Below are 12,703 nucleotides of genomic sequence, written 5' to 3' on the forward strand. Positions count from 1 at the left end.
ATCCACAACTTCGAACGTCAACTTTTCTTTGCGGTAATTCTTGGAATCACCGAAAACCACATCAAGAGCAATCTGGCCGAGTGACTCAGCCTTCTTCCCAGGAATGACTCCATGGAAACTCATGTTGCTGGTATTGAGTCTGGACATCGAAATGCCCATCCCTTTCAACGTCTCAGCATACAGTATGTTCAAACCACTGCCACCATCCATCAAGACTTTGGTCAGTTGAGTGCCTTCAACAACTGGGTCGACCACCAAAGCTTGCCTCCCAGGGGTGGCAATGTGCGTTGGGTGATCGGACTGGTCGAATGTGATGGCAGTCTGAGACCACTTCAGATAACTGGGTGTCACTGGAGCAACCATATTCACCTCATGGTTGATAACTTTTAGTCGACTTTTGCTTTCAACATCAGCAAAAATCATCAGGGTGGAATTGACCTGGGGGTATCCATCATCACTTTCTTCCTTGTCCTCAACTTTGTCCGACTCCTTTTCCTTATCTTTGGGCTGTTTGCCCTGGAACTGCTGGATCAAGAGCCGACACTGTCGAGTGGTATGTTTCGGGTAAATGAACTTACCCTCTTCATCTTTCTTGGTGTGGATGTGACATGGCAAATCCAACACATCATTTCCGTCTTGGTCTTTAACTTTCTTGGGGTTCCAAGGCCCTTTGGGTTTCCCCTTAAACTTTCCTTGAGTTACAGCCAAGGCTTCCCCAGGAGCAGCTGGCTCGGCTTTCCGCTTCTGTTTCCGATTGGAATTTCCTCCTCTGGTTTCTTGGGCGACTGACTTGTGCTTGCCACTCCGGAGTCGATCCTCATCTTCACCATTAGCGTACTTGGTGGCAATCTCCATCATCCGATTCAGAGACATATCTCCGGTTCGACCGAATTTCAGATTCAGTTCTCTGTACTTGACGCCTTCTTTGAAGGCACAAACTGCTTGGTGGTCAGGCACATTCTCTACCGTGTGATGTAACGTGATCCATCTCTGGATGTAATCCCTCAAAGTTTCATTCGGCTTCTGCACGCAAGACCGCAGTTCCATCAGCCCTGCCGGTCGCTTGCATGTTCCTTCAAATGTGGTGACAAACACTCGGGCGAGATCTTCTCAAGTGTAAATGCTGCTGGGTGCTAGCTGATTCAGCCACGCTCTGGCCGAGCCCTCCAACATGAGAGGTAGGTGCTTCATGGCCACTTCATCATTGCCACCGCCAATCTGGACGGCCACTCGGTAGTCTTAAAGCCAAGTATCAGGCTTGGACTCACTAGTGAACTTACTGACTCCAATTGCCAACCTGAAGTTGGGAGGAATCACAGCGACCCTGATGGCTCTACTGAAGCACTCTGGCCCCGAAACATGTACTCTGCTGCTGGTAGGTGCATCTCTGTCGTGACCTTCTCGGTGAGCTCTGTTCCTGTCGACCAAACCTTGAACGAGAATGGATCTCGCATCAAAGCCTGGTTCCCTGGGGTTGACTGGAATCCTTCTCCAACACTATGAGGGCGCCTGTCATCCTGCTGTCGAGGCACATACGATCCACTCCTCGGGGGAGGGGTGGGCACTCGACGTCGATCATCACGATTGAATCGGTGATCATACTGCTCACGGTTCCCGTACTGATTACGCCAGTCCCCACGTCCCTCATGCCTCGGGGCGATCTTGGGCTATGAGCCGACTGGACTGTGTCTGCAGCAACGGATCTACTATGAATCATGTTCCGCGACTGAGAAACAGCAGAATTCTGGTCTCCTGCTGCCCGGAGTAACGCTCTGATCTGTAGCAAGCCTCTGCCAGCCTCTGACTGGGAAGGCTGAATCGACTCTGCTATACGGGCTGCAGCTGCTAAATTCTGAATCGGAGTTTGATATACCTGCGGGGGCGGAAAGAGCTGAGGTCGACTGGATTCTGGAACCCGTTGTCGCGCACGCTCGTCGAGTGCTCGCTGGAGGTTCTCCAGTCGAGTGCGCTCAGCCAAGTTTGCCAGGCGCGCGTCCTCCAAGGCACGAGCCTCGGGAGTATCTCCAATGATAGGAGCGTGCAGTGCATCCATGTTCCGGCGACGAAGTTCTTCTCTCTGCAGCGACGTGAGAGGCTCGGGGAGATATTCCTCATGGGGACGCGACAGGTCGCCTCCACCTGCGCCTCCGTCGGTGCGGGGAAACCCGGAAGGACTGGGCGGTCCATCGACCATCAGAACCTCCGCCGCCGGATCACTGCTGTCGCACTCGGATGCGGTCTTTGGAGAGCCAGTCGATAGGTCGAACAGGCCGTAGAGGGATTCGTCGAGCTCGATCGCCGCGACTTGAGGGGTGGCCGACTAGCGTGCCACCACATGTCTCACCCACCGCTGAAGTCTCGACCGACCGGAGCGCTTGCGCCAGCGGGAAACAGGAAGGGAGGACAACACAGGGGCCGACCGATAATGGGTCGACGGTTGCCGCAAGAGGACGCCGCGGACGCACGTGCGAAAGTGCGTTGCTCCGCGGACAGGGAGTGCGTCCACGTCGAGCGGAGCCTCCTGGAGCCAAGCGGAGTCATCGGCGATGAATGTGTGCGCGCCGAGACGGATCTCGCGGCCCTCCACCAAAACTCTGCCAGAAACCATGATGATTTGGATCGGAAAAGATCGCAACTCCTCCAACAAATCGCTAAAACACCTGCCCCACGGTGGGCGCCAACTTTCGTGGTTCTAAGTCTGACAGTAATGTAGGGGGGTAGGTATGGAGAGGCAAGATCTTAGCTATGGAGTAGTTGTAAGCACACGAGGTTTACGAGTTCAGGCCCTTCTCAGAGGAAGTAATAGCCCTACGTCTCGGAGCCCGGAGGCGGTTGACTGGATTATGTGTGTGTGAATTACAGGGGTGCGAACCCTTTACACCGAGGGGGAGGGTGGCTTATATAGAGTTCGCCAGACCCCTCCGGCCCTCAGTTATGCAGGGTTTCAAATACATTAAGGTCGGGCGTTACTGGTAATGCCCTTAATAAAGTGTTATGATGACCATAAAAGCTACTTAATGACCGACCGTTAGCGTGCGGAGTGACTTTAGGTCTCCTGGCCGTCGAGTGGTTGGATCTTGGTCGAGTGATTGCTTCTTGGTCGAGTGTCTTCGAGTCTGTCGAGTGGAACACCTCCAAGTCGATTGAAAGGTGATTTCTTCTAGAGATGTCCTTGGGTAGGGCAGTTAGGACAGGTCCATGACCCTACCCTAGGTACATAGCTTCATCACCCGCCCCTTGGCCTGACAAAAATTGGCCTTTAGTACCGGTTGGTGGCTCCAACCGGTACTAAAGACCCCTCCTATATATATGGCACTTACAAAAAAATCAATTTCATCGACCACCACTTCTTCTTGATCCAACTTCTTCGCCGCGCCCGTCGCCCATCGTCGCCATCACCGCCATCGCCCCCGCCACCCGTCGTCGCCGTCACTGTCGTCGCCCGTATGCCGCCGCCCCCCGCTCATACACACACACACACATTGTTTTTACTTATTTTCTATTTTCCGTTGTTTAAATTAATGTTAGATATATTACATAGATAATAATATTAGAATGTTAATGTTAGATGAATTATATGGAAAAGATGTTAAATATTAATGTCAATTTTACATGAATTAGAACAAGTTGAACTAGTTGAATTAGTATAGCTAGATATTAATTAGGTATATATATGAGATTTGAACTAGTTGAATTAATATAACTAGTTTATTTTTAGTATGAAAATTAATAGAACAAGTTTATTTTTAGTAAGAAAATTTAGGTATATGAGATTTGATGATCTAATCAAAATATTACTATATAGAACTACCTACTTTATTTTAGTAAGAAATTAATAGAACTAGTTTATTTTTAGTAAATGCTTAGTTAAATTGATAGAACTAGTTTATTTAGTTGAATTAATAGAACTAGTAAGTGTTTATTGTTTCACCTATATATGAACATATGTTAGATATTAATGTCAAATGTTAGATGAATTAGATATAAATTATATGTTAGATATATATTTAATTTAGTTATATGAGATTTCATTATCTAATTGACATTTTATTATATAGAACTAGCTACCTTATTTTTAGTAAGAAAATTAATAGAACTAGTTTAGTTGAATTAGTTGAATTAATTAGTTGAACTAGTTAGTTGAATTAGTTCAATTAATTAGGTATATTTTTCGTAAGTGCTTAGTTGAATTAGTTCAATTAATTAGTTGAACTAGTTGAATTAATAGAATTAGTTGAATTAATAGAACTAATATGTATTTAACGTTTCACCTATGAACATAGGAATGTCGTCTGACGACGAACACGATTTCATTATGTGTGAATACTGCGAAGACCAGCACGGCCTGTGCGGCAGAAATTTTCTAGTTGATGATAGACGCTTCAGCATCAAGCTGGATGAGAACTTCGAAGTGGATACAGTAAGTCACAACAACAAGTCTTTTTTCGTAATTAAGCATGACTTATGCTTCATTTGCTTCAACTTTTAATTTTAATTTTTCACTATTCTACTAGCGTATCCCCTGCCATGCAAGAATTTTTGTCTTGGATAAGATAGGTTTCAGTCCTAACGAAACTATGGAGGTAAAAAGAGTTTACTTGAAGACCGAGCATGGTTATACCTTCAATGTCAAATTATACAATGCAGACACATACACCTATTTTGAATGCAAAACTTGGCAAGCACTATGCAAAGCTTATGCATTTGAGCCTGATATGGTTATCACCTTTGATATTTGTCCGGAAGATGATATTGAAGGTAATAGAGACATCTGGGTCGATGTGCAGACGCCTCTAGTTCTACCATTATGTGAGTTTCTCAACCATATTTATGTCTTCGATATGAGATTATTTGAACCAGTTGAATAATTAATATATCTCAATTTATATTGACAGCTTACTTCCAATCAAGCAAACATGTCCGGCACTTGGTAGACAGGACCGTCCACTGTCCCGGGGCTGAGCTAAACTGCGAGGAGACAAGTCATTATGTTTCATGGCTTGAGGATCTTGATGCTGTCAAGACAAATTTCTTTCCTGCACTTAGAAATGTTAGTACTCAAAACATGCGACCAATAACGTTCGTACTGAACTACGGTCACATATATTTAGGAAAGATGGTAAGATTTCTACTATTTCTCCTCAGTGCATCTTTTGCATACATTATTTTTTTAAGCTAAACTTCATTGCTAAGTATGTTACTATACGATGTTCTTCAACAGGGACTCCCGATGAATGTTGTGCCTGATTGGATCGAGACTAAAGGTACCATAAATATTGTTAGCTTATGGCCAAGATATCCTACAATGCACTTTAGTGCACTCAGGATTTCTAATAGCGAGGAATGCTTAATAGTAAAAGACTGGAGCAAAATTGTGAATGATCACAGAGAAGTACTAGGGAGCAGCAATCAGAAGCGCAACCCACGATTAGGAGATAGGTTCATCTGCATGCTCCAATATGATGAATCAGCAAAGCTATACATGTTCTATGCTATTTTACCTGAGAGAGAGCAGCAGGAGTGATTAATTAGCTAGTTCATGCTCTTAGTACTTGTCCTCTCATGTCCGTGTTCTTCATCCTGAACTTAATCTCAAAGAGTGATTTGCTTTTGTGGTGTTATGAACGCTATAATATCATTACCATGTTGAACTCGACGATATCTTTGCTATGAAAACCGTTGGTGATGATATATATGATGCAAGAGTTTTTAATGATGATGATGATGATGATGATGATGAGTTATTATATCATTTATGAAAGAAACTGCATATTAGTTTCAACTGGATGGATTCTAGCTAAGTGATCAAGTATATTCCATATCCATATTACCTCGATCATTTAAGTAGGTGATCAAGTATATATAATATGGATATGATATATACTTGATGACTTAGCTAGGATCCACACATCCAGTCAAACTAATCTGTGGTACATTCACCTAATGATTTAACAACTCATTATAATGTAAAACAATCACTAAATTAAATTGAAAACACAAAATTAAAGTAAAAATAAAAAATAAAACCAAAACACACCCAAACATTTAGTACCGGTTGGTGTTACCAACCGATACTAATGTCCTACGCGCCCACGGAGCTGGCTCGTGCCACGTGGTTGCCCTTTAGCATCGGTTCGTGCTGAACCGGTACTAAAGGGGGGGCCTTTAGTGCCCACAATTTAGTGCCGGTTACCGAACCGCCACTAAAGGGCCTTACGAACCGGTGCTATTGCCCGGTTCTGCACTAGTGGCAATACCGTTTTTGCTCACTTTTACCATTTGCTACCTTACTGTTTTTATATTTTCAGATTATAAAAACCTATATCTACTATCCATATTACACTTGTATCACCATCCCTTCGCAGAACTAGTGCACCTATACAACTTACCATTGTATTGGGTGTGTTGGGGACACAAGAGACTCTTTGTTATTTGGTTGCAGAGTTGTTTGAGAGAGACTATCTTCATCCTACGCCTCCCACGGATTGATAAATCTTAGGTCATCCATTTGAGGAAAATTTGATGTTGTCCTACAAAACTCTGCACTTTGAGGTTCAACAACGTCTACAAGGATAAAGTTGCGTAGTAGACATCAGAAAGCGAGAGTAACCGGTGGCGGTGGTGGTTGCATATATATGTGTGTACCTATTCATTAATAAAGGGAGAAGTGTTTCTGCCGGTCCCTTGCGTTTTTATAGAAAAGCCTCTCTTGTTTTATGAAATCAATTCGTGGTCCTACTTTGAGTGAGAAAAAATGGTTAGCTCTTTTTTGTAGAGAAATCCCTGATTTTTGGTTAATCAACCCGTGATCATGTTTGAAATGAGTCCATAAAATGTTTTTCCTTTTCCAGAAACCCCCCTAATATATATTTAATCAAATGGCGGTCCTATTTTAAGTGAGTTGAAATGATTTTTAAAAATATCCATATCTTTTAAGTTCTAACTCCAATTTTTACATTTTATATATGAAAATTGATTAGAAAAATATATAGAATATGAATATGATGTTGTTTTACCTGTTAAACATTTTTTAAATGCTATTTAGGGTGCAACCTTAATCAACAGAGCATGATTCGTCTTTCTCTCGTACCGGTGTAGATCCAGATTAGAAATCAACACCTTAGTAAAAATCGGTTTGAAGATGAAAGAAACCATCTATAGCCACACATCATGTTGCCAAAAACCTCTAGCCTCCAGGTGAGAAAAGAAAGAAGATTTCTCATCTTATGTGGAGAGAGAGACACATTGACGTTGACCACATTCAAACGGATTGTGATTATGTGAGCACTAAGGCCACCATCGACGAGGGTGGGAAAGAGGATAAGAGGCAACACAGATGAGATGCACGTGGACCCGTTGGATCTTCAATCATTGTTATTGTATTAGGGCCATGTAGTATTTTTTTCTTCCATTGCAACACACGAACTCTTTTGCTACTTAAAGGGTAATTAGGGAATTAGTGATGACAAGGACCTAAGTCCAATGTAATCTCTTCTCTCCTACTTAAAAAAGTGTAATACTACAAGACATACAAAGAGTCTACGGGAGTTGTACAGGCTGATTAGGAATTAATGGCAAGAATTTAACTAAAGGAAACTAGCCCAGCTCTGGAATTCAGAGGACAAAGGGGTGGCAACTAAAACAGGGCAGGGTTATCTCCAAGTTGAGTTAGAGGCTGCCCATAAATTTGGAATTATTATCGCTTAAAAATCATAACATACGTTGTCCCTCCTCATTCTCCTTCCCCTTTTGAATTTTTCCATCCATCTCTGATTTTTTAACAGTTTACTCTGAAAAAGCCCACCTCTTATTTATTTTTATGAAATAAAGTTATGTCCTCTTTGGTAATTGGTAAGTACCCTCTCTGGTCCTTTTTACTCTGCATATACGAATTGTCTGAAGTCAAACTTCATAAAGTTTGACCATATTTATATGAAAAAATATCAACATCTACCATGGTAAAGTTATACAATATGAAATTTTAAGTCATGACACATCTACTAATATTGATTTCATATTGTGAATGTTGGTATTTTTTTCTACAAAGTTGGCCAAACTTTACAAGACTTGACTTTAGACAAATCTCATATGCGAACTAAAAAGGACCGAATGGAGTAAAAAAGTACGTAGTACCAACCAGGTGTTTATTAAGCAGGTAAATTAATCTATTAGAATATTTTGTGTCCCCGTTGTGTGTGTGTAGAGAGAGACAATACATTAACAAGCTGCGGTAGCAGTCTAGCAGTTAGTACATGATTTAGGTTGTAGTGGTCGCCATGGTCGGTAGGTTTGATTTGCCCGGCTTTAGGCATGAACGCATCAATCTGCTCCCAACAACGGCGCAACTAGAGATTGAAGCGGGCATGATCTGTGGCCAGAGGACGAGTGGACTACCGCCCCATCAGTCTCACCATACTGCTGCCAGGTTAGGGCATGTACAATGATTTTATCTTAGCAATGCTACGTAGAATAAATGATGAGATGGATGAGAGAGAAATCATAAAAAAAGGCTTGTCTTCTCTTATTTAAGAGAAGACAAAAGATGATCTCTTAGCACAATTTGTCTCACCATATTTTTAGGAATAGCTAGTTATTTAAGATAAGGCTAAGATATGATCCATTGTAAACATATTTTTTTGTCTTCTCTAAATTACATGCAAGACTTAAGATAAGCCTATCTTATCAATCATTGTACATGCTCTTATACATTGGTATTACACTTTACATATCGGTTATTTTGGAAACTGATTGTACGTTTGTTGCTAATAGGGTGATGCATGAGATTGCTAAATTTTGTTTTAATAGCAGGTCTGATGGTGTTTTATATAATAGTGTTTCGCCCTGTGTGGCTATTTTTATAATGAATGAATGTAATAATTAAAAAGCGCTTTTCTGTAAAGGAGATGTATTGAGGACAACTTTTTTATACGTGCAAAACACCATGCAGAGCATGCACCATGATAGAAAGCAAGTCATATTTCCGAAGCTTGATGTTGCCAAAGTTTTTAATTTTCTCAACCGGGATTACCTATTGGATGTTCTCAAGCATTTGGGTTTTAGTCGGCGTTACGAGACCTAATTGCCCTTGCCCTTACAACTACTTCCTCTAGAATCCTGCTCAATGGCTCTCCGGGAGAGCCATTCAACCACCATCACGGCCTAGGGCAGGGTGACCCCTGTTTCCTGTTCTGTTCCAGTCTACGGTAACTTTTTGGCAGATAACACTAATTTATGGATTAGACTCGTTTGAGCGTGTTTACGACAGATGGGCCTCGCTCGTCAGGAGCTTATTTAGCAAGAAGTGCCACATGTACGCATTGACAAGTGGGTCTTGCCCGCCATGAGCTTATTCGGTAAAAAACATGCCACATAGACGCGTCGACTATTTCTACTTTCTTCCCCTCTCAGGTGCACTACGTCGAACTCATTGTGTGCGCTGGTAGCGACAGTTGGGGACGACGACGTCAGCCTGCATGTGTCCTTGCAAGTAGCTGGTTGTAGTCGGCTTGATGAAGCTGCCGTCGGACGAACGTGCGACTACAGAGCTGGTGAAGGTTGTTGGTCATGATGCTCGGGCAAGGGAGGCATCGGGGTCGGGGTTGGCCGCAGGTGATGGAGGAAAGGTGCGGCGGTAGTCCAAGGAGGAGTAGGGAAGCACAAAAGGTCGCGGAAGAGAGGCCAAGAAGCGAGGGCTCATGACCGGTCATGCCGAGCGGCGCCATGGCCTTGCACGTGGGTGCAAGGAGGAGGCTGCGCGAGGAAGAGAAAAGAAGGGAGGGACAAGAACGAGGGAGCAGAGCTGGCCACGCTGACAACCATCTCAGATCTCGGTGCCCCCCCCCCCTTTGCCAGTGATGAGACCCATGTCGAGATGCAGACAATCTCCTCGAGCTCATAAGGTGCCAGTCTCGCTCCCATGCAGTGGCACTCCTCTCCCTCATTGTGCTCTCCGGCGACCTCCTTCGGCACCACGACACCCGCATGCTACATCGGGCTCTCCTCCCCGCCGGTCTGCTGTCCAGGAGCCCGTCAACCGTCGGCCTAAGCCTTTTGTTTTTTAGAAAAGAGGGGGAGAATGAGAGAGATAGGAGAAGAAAGAGTAGAACGGTCAAACACATCCATGTGGCATTTGATTTGCCAAATCAACTCCTGACGGGCGGGACCCACCTGCCATAAACGTGCTCAAACGAGTCTAATCCGTCATGCGGTGCTATCTGCCAAAACATTACCAGTCAAAAATTTGTACTCCCTCCTTTCATCTATATAGGGCCTAATATGTTTTTCGAGATTAACTTTGACCAAATATTAGATCAATAATATACGACATGCAACTTATCCTATATACATAAGAAGTTCATCCCCACTACCATATTTATCTCAACATGCAAGCTGTCCACATCAGCAGCCATCCCATCTAAGCAAAAACTGATTTTAATTTGCAGCCACATAATCAATAATCCCTACAGCTAGCGCCCACACAATTCCATCACCAAATCACTGAAGCGACCGGACGTCACTGAACCAATCCACCGTTTCCTTGGGATTTACTACTTGATGCGTTGCAGTACTGGTCACCGAATAAATCCATCGTTTCCTATTCCTAACAAATGGCACATCCCTTTTATAACTGGCGGCACTTTCCGACGCATCGTCTCTCACTTCCCGGCGCATCACATCTTCCCAGTTGCCGTTGTGGGCACCGATCTCCGGCGCGAGCAACCTCGATGCCAAGATGGGGTTGGATGTTGTGCCCTCGCACCGTGTCTGGACGAACCGTTGCATGCCCATAGTGCATCGCTGGCTCCCGCATGGGCTTCGCTTGGCACGGCAGACCACCAACGATCGTCCACACACCCTCGTCGCGGTGCCACCAAGAATCTTGGCCCCTGCCCGCCGTACAGCCCTCAGTACCTCTTCCTTTTCCTCCACCCTGGAGCACGGCAAGCCGTTCAGCATGGTGTGCGGTGGCAGAGGAAGAAGAGGGCCTATTTGCAACTGGGATCTGCTCGCATGTACACATCAAACTACTTTCCTTACTCATGGCTTTTATCTTTTCACAACATCGCTAGCACCACCTTAAGTCCGTGAGATTTTGTTGCACTGTGCAAATTGAACTCCTCCCTATCCACATCAATGTGTTCTGTGTGCATGTTAGATGGGTAAGGCATGACTCTTTTCCTAATTATTTTTTCATTATCGAATCTAAAGGTCAATAATGCTATTGTTGCACTTGATCTTGAATTAGTAACCAATTAACCATGACATATTAGGATTGAATGATCTGTTTTGCTCCATTTTATACATATATGTGAATTGGGTTTTGTTTAGAAAAGTTTGGATCTGTACTTCTAGCAACAGTAAGCACTCCACTGGCCGATCTCTTCATATCTATTATTTGTCGATCTCCCAACAGTTTGTTAATTAAACAGGGGAGAATGGATGATGAAGAAGATTAATTAAGTTCAGCAAAGGCATCCAAGACTACTCTCTTGACGGTCAGAATCATTGCCACATGAAAATACTTCTATTGGTTTGCATGATTTAGTCTGTTCTTCTCATGAATATTCTGTAGAGACAATTCTACTATGCTATCTGCCCTTGCTTCAAAATAAAATCAGCCGCTTAAGTGTGTACAAATAATACATCTTCTATGATTATTGGTTAGGTGCTTGCATGTGATTGTCATTTTTAACTACATGGATAATTTGGATATCAACATTTATCTATGTATAACTTCTCATTGCTCTGTTTCATAGCTCTCATCGTTGTTAGTTGTAAAAAGATGAAACTCAAACGGGCTTTACCAGCAACTATGAACTGGTCGATGCTACATGTCGGAGCTTATTTTCAAACATATGGATAGTGAAATTTTCATACCCAGGCTTTGCAATGTCATACTGATTTGTCTGATTTTGACCAAGGTTGTGAGTTAAGGTGTCTAAGGGCATCTCCAGCCGTTGCCCCCCCCCCCCCCCCAGGACGCATAAAAATCGCCCCCTGGGGGCGAGCCGGCGATACACTCGACGCTGGGGGCGGTTTTGCGCCCAGTCATCGCCCCCAGGCGCCGAAATTGGCCCACTTTGCATCCCAATTTCGGCGAATAAAGGGCCCATATGGGCGAGAATAGGCCCATATTCGGCGTGGTTTCGCCGTGTCTCGGCATTTAATTATCAACACAATTATTTCTTATTACATATTTCATCACAGAAAAATCAAATACTTCAACAAAATAGTACAACAACAAATAGTTCAATACAAATTATATAGTTCAACAAATAAAAACTCGTATTTCATCACACGGCGTCCCCCTTGAGCCTCCATAGGTGCTCAATCAGATCTTTCTGCAGTTGATGATGCACCTGTGGGTCTCGGATCTCCTGACGCATACTGAAATAGGCAGTCCAAGTTGCCGGTAGCTGGTGATCAACTTCGGCTAGAGGACCCTGCCTGTAGTATGGTTCAGTGTCAAACACTGGGTCTTCTTGCTCGCTCTCGATGATCATGTTGTGCAAGATGACACAGCAAGTCATAATCTCCCACATTTGATCTTTGGACCAGGTCTGAGCGGGGTACCGAACAACAGCAAATCGAGATTGGAGCACACCAAATGCCCGCTCGACATCCTTCCTGCAAGCCTCCTGAAGCTTCGCAAACCAGGCGTTCTTGCCTCCTGCCACAGGGTTTGAGATCGTCTTCACAAATG

The sequence above is a fragment of the Triticum aestivum genome, chromosome 5A, assembly GCF_018294505.1.
Source record: "Triticum aestivum cultivar Chinese Spring chromosome 5A, IWGSC CS RefSeq v2.1, whole genome shotgun sequence".
NCBI lineage: Eukaryota > Viridiplantae > Streptophyta > Magnoliopsida > Poales > Poaceae > Triticum > Triticum aestivum.